The following is a 5,000-nucleotide window of genomic DNA, read 5'->3' on the forward strand; positions in this document are numbered from 1 at the left end:
ATTTGGGCTAGGGTTAGGGTTAGGGTTAGGGTTAGGGTTAGGGTTAGGGTTAGGGTTAGGGTTAGTTGGGTTTGGGTTATGGTTAGGATTATTTTGGTAAAGGTTAGGCTTATGGTTAGTGTTAGGGCTAGTTGCTTTTGGGTTAGGGTTATGGTTATTTGGTTTCGGGTTAGGTTTAGGGTCAGGTTTAGGGTTAGGGTTAGGGTTATTTGGACTAGGGTTAAGGTTAGGGTTAGGGTTAGGGTTAGGGTTAGGGTTAGGGTTATGGTTAGTTGGGTTTGGGTTATGGTTAGGGTTATTTTGGTAAAGGTTAGGCTTATGGTTAGTGTTAGGGCTACTTGGTTTAGGGTTAGGGTTAGGGTTATTTGGTTTAGGGTTAGGTTTAGGGTCAGGGTTAGGGTTAGGGTTATTTGGGCTAGGGTCAGGGTTAGGGTTAGGGTTAGGGTTAGGGTTAGGGTTAGGGTTATGGTTAGTTGGGTTTGGGTTATGGTTAGGGTTATTTTGGTAAAGGTTAGGCTTATGGTTAGTGTTAGGGCTAGTTGGTTTAGGGTTAGGGTTAGGGTTATTTGGTTTAGGGTTAGGTTTAGGGTCAGGGTTAGGGTTAGGGTTATTTGGGCTAGGGTTAGGGTTAGGGTTAGTTGGGTTAGGGTTATGGTTAGGGTTATTTTGGTAAAGGTTAGGCTTAGGGTTAGTGTTAGGGCTTGTTGGTTTACGGTTAGGGTTAGGGTTATTTGGTTTAGGGTTAGGTTTAGGGTCAGGGTTAGGGTTAGGGTTAGGGTTATTTGGGCTAGGGTTAGGGTTAGGGTTAGGTTAGGGTTATGGTTAGTTGGGTTAGGGTTATGGTTAGGGTTATGTTGGTAAAAGTTAGGCTTATGGTTAGTGTTAGGGCTAGTTGGTTTAGGGTTAGGGTTAGGGTTATTTGGTTTAGGTTTAGGTTTAGGGTCAGGGTTAGGGTTAGGGTTAGGGTTATTTGGGCTAGGGTTAGGGTTAGGGTTAGGGTTAGGGTTAGGGTTATGGTTAGTTGGGTTTGGGTTATGGTTAGGGTTATTTTGGTAAAGGTTAGGCTTATGGTTAGTGTTAGGGCTAGTTGGTTTAGGGTTAGGGTTAGGGTTATTTGGTTTAGGGTTAGGTTTAGGGTCAGGGTTAGGGTTAGGGTTAGGGTTATTTGGGCTAGGGTTAGGGTTAGGGTTAGGGTTAGGGTTAGGGTTAGGGTTAGGGTTAGTTGGGTTTGGGTTATGGTTAGGATTATTTTGGTAAAGGTTAGGCTTATGGTTAGTGTTAGGGCTAGTTGGTTTTGGGTTAGGGTTATGGTTATTTGGTTTAGGGTTAGGTTTAGGGTCAGGTTTAGGGTTAGGGTTAGGGTTATTTGGACTAGGGATAGGGTTAGGGTTAGGGTTAGGGTTAGGGTTAGGGTTATGGTTAGTTGGGTTAGGGTTATGGTTAGGGTTATTTTGGTAAAGGTTAGGCTTATGGTTAGTGTTAGGGCTACTTGGTTTAGGGTTAGGGTTAGGGTTATTTGGTTTAGGGTTAGGTTTAGGGTCAGGGTTAGGGTTAGGGTTATTTGGGCTAGGGTTAGGGTTAGGGTTAGGGTTAGGGTTAGGGTTAGGGTTAGGGTTAGGGTTAGTTGGGTTTGGGTTATGGTTAGGATTATTTTGGTAAAGGTTAGGCTTATGGTTAGTGTTAGGGCTAGTTGCTTTTGGGTTAGGGTTATGGTTATTTGGTTTCGGGTTAGGTTTAGGGTCAGGTTTAGGGTTAGGGTTAGGGTTATTTGGACTAGGGTTAAGGTTAGGGTTAGGGTTAGGGTTAGGGTTAGGGTTAGGGTTATGGTTAGTTGGGTTTGGGTTATGGTTAGGGTTATTTTGGTAAAGGTTAGGCTTATGGTTAGTGTTAGGGCTACTTGGTTTAGGGTTAGGGTTAGGGTTATTTGGTTTAGGGTTAGGTTTAGGGTCAGGGTTAGGGTTAGGGTTATTTGGTCTAGGGTTAGGGTTAGGGTTAGGGTTAGGGTTAGGGTTAGGGTTAGGGTTAGGGTTAGGGTTATGGTTAGTTGGGTTTGGGTTATGGTTAGGGTTATTTTGGTAAAGGTTAGGCTTATGGTTAGTGTTAGGGCTAGTTGGTTTAGGGTTAGGGTTAGGGTTATTTGGTTTAGGGTTAGGTTTAGGGTCAGGGTTAGGGTTAGGGTTATTTGGGCTAGGGTTAGGGTTAGGGTTAGGGTTAGGGTTAGGGTTAGGGTTAGTTGGGTTAGGGTTATGGTTAGGGTTATTTTGGTAAAGGTTAGGCTTAGGGTTAGTGTTAGGGCTTGTTGGTTTACGGTTAGGGTTAGGGTTATTTGGTTTAGGGTTAGGTTTAGGGTCAGGGTTAGGGTTAGGGTTAGGGTTATTTGGGCTAGGGTTAGGGTTAGGGTTAGGTTAGGGTTATGGTTAGTTGGGTTAGGGTTATGGTTAGGGTTATGTTGGTAAAAGTTAGGCTTATGGTTAGTGTTAGGGCTAGTTGGTTTAGGGTTAGGGTTAGGGTTATTTGGTTTAGGTTTAGGTTTAGGGTCAGGGTTAGGGTTAGGGTTAGGGTTATTTGGGCTAGGGTTAGGGTTAGGGTTAGGGTTAGGGTTAGGGTGAGGGTTAGTTGGGTTTGGGTTATGGTTAGGGTTATTTTGGTAAAGGTTAGGCTTATGGTTAGTGTTAGGGCTAGTTGGTTTAGGGTTAGGGTTAGGGTTATTTGGTTTAGGGTTAGGTTTAGGGTCAGGGTTAGGGTTAGGGTTAGGGTTATTTGGGCTAGGGTTAGGGTTAGGGTTAGGGTTAGGGTTAGGGTTAGGGTTAGGGTTAGTTTGGTTTGGGTTATGGTTAGGATTATTTTGGTAAAGGTTAGGCTTATGGTTAGTGTTAGGGCTAGTTGGTTTTGGGTTAGGGTTATGGTTATTTGGTTTAGGGTTAGGTTTAGGGTCAGGTTTAGGGTTAGGGTTAGGGTTATTTGGACTAGGGATAGGGTTAGGGTTAGGGTTAGGGTTAGGGTTAGGGTTATGGTTAGTTGGGTTAGGGTTATGGTTAGGGTTATTTTGGTAAAGGTTAGGCTTATGGTTAGTGTTAGGGCTACTTGGTTTAGGGTTAGGGTTAGGGTTATTTGGTTTAGGGTTAGGTTTAGGGTCAGGGTTAGGGTTAGGGTTATTTGGGCTAGGGTTAGGGTTAGGGTTAGGGTTAGGGTTAGGGTTAGGGTTAGGGTTATGGTTAGTTGGGTTTGGGTTATGGTTAGGGTTATTTTGGTAAAGGTTAGGCTTATGGTTAGTGTTAGGGCTAGTTGGTTTAGGGTTAGGGTTAGGGTTATTTGGTTTTGGGGTTAGGTTTAGGGTCAGGGTTAGGGTTAGGGTTATTTGGGCTAGGGTTAGGGTTAGGGTTAGGGTTAGGGTTAGTTGGGTTAGGGTTAGGGTTAGGGTTATTTTGGTAAAGGTTAGGCTTATGGTTAGTGTTAGGGCTAGTTGGTTTAGGGTTAGGGTTAGGGTTATTTGGTTTAGGGTTAGGTTTAGGGTCAGGGTTAGGGTTAGGGTTAGGGTTATTTGGTCTAGGGTTAGGGTTAGGGTTAGGGTTAGGGTTAGGGTTAGGGTTAGGGTTAGGGTTATGGTTAGTTGGGTTTGGGTTATGGTTAGGGTTATTTTGGTAAAGGTTAGGCTTATGGTTAGTGTTAGGGCTAGTTGGTTTAGGGTTAGGGTTAGTGTTATTTGGTTTAGGTTTAGGTTTAGGGTCAGGGTTAGGGTTAGGGTTAGGGTTATTTGGGCTAGGGTTAGGGTTAGGGTTAGGATTAGGGTTAGGGTTAGTTGGGTTAGGGTTATGGTTAGGGTTATTTTGGTAAAGGTTAGGCTTATGGTTAGTGTTAGGGCTAGTTGGTTTAGGGTTAGGGTTAGGGTTATTTGGTTTAGGGTTAGGTTTAGGGTCAGGGTTAGGGTTAGGGTTAGGGTTATTTGGGCTAGGGTTAGGGTTAGGGTTAGGGTTAGGGTTAGGGTGAGGGTTAGTTGGGTTTTGGTTATGGTTAGGGTTATTTTGGTAAAGGTTAGGCTTATGGTTAGTGTTAGGGCTACTTGGTTTAGGGTTAGGGTTAGGGTTATTTGGTTTAGGGTTAGGTTTAGGGTCAGGGTTAGGGTTAGGGTTAGGGTTATTTGGGCTAGGGTTAGGGTTAGGGTTAGGGTTAGGGTTAGGGTTAGGGTTATGGTTAGTTGGGTTTGGGTTATGGTTAGGGTTATTTTGGTAAAGGTTAGGCTTATGGTTAGTGTTAGGGCTAGTTGGTTTAGGGTTAGGGTTAGTGTTATTTGGTTTAGGGTTAGGTTTAGGGTCAGGGTTAGGGTTAGGGTTAGGGTTATTTGGGCTAGGGTTAGGGTTAGGGTTAGGGTTAGGGTTAGGGTTAGGGTTAGGGTTATGGTTAGTTGGGTTTGGGTTATGGTTAGGATTATTTTGGTAAAGGTTAGGCTTATGGTTAGTGTTAGGGCTAGTTGCTTTTGGGTTAGGGTTATGGTTATTTGGTTTAGGGTTAGGTTTAGGGTCAGGTTTAGGGTTAGGGTTAGGGTTATTTGGACTAGGGTTAGGGTTAGGGTTAGTGTTAAAGTTAGGGTTAGGGTTAGGGTTAGGGTTATGGTTAGTTGGGTTAGGGTTATGGTTAGGGTTATTTTGGTAAAGGTTAGGCTTATGGTTAGTGTTAGGGCTACTTGGTTTAGGGTTAGGGTTAGGGTTATTTGGTTTAGGGTTAGGTTTAGGGTCAGGGTTAGGGTTAGGGTTAGGGTTATTTGGGGTAGGGTTAGGGTTAGGGTTAGGGTTATGGTTAGGGTTAGGGTTAGTTGGGTTTGGGTTATGGTTGGGGTTATTTTGGTAATGGTTAGGCTTATGGTTAGTGTTAGGGCTAGTTGGTTTAGGGTTAGGGTTAGGGTTATTTGGTTTAGGGTTAGGTTTAGGGTCAGGGTTAGGGTTAGGGTTATTTGGGCTAGGGTTAGGGCTAGGGTTAGGGTTAGGGTTAGGGTTAGGGTTATG

This window comes from Sturnus vulgaris, unplaced genomic scaffold (assembly GCF_052056855.1).
Source record: "Sturnus vulgaris isolate bStuVul1 unplaced genomic scaffold, bStuVul1.hap1 Scaffold_511, whole genome shotgun sequence".
NCBI lineage: Eukaryota > Metazoa > Chordata > Aves > Passeriformes > Sturnidae > Sturnus > Sturnus vulgaris.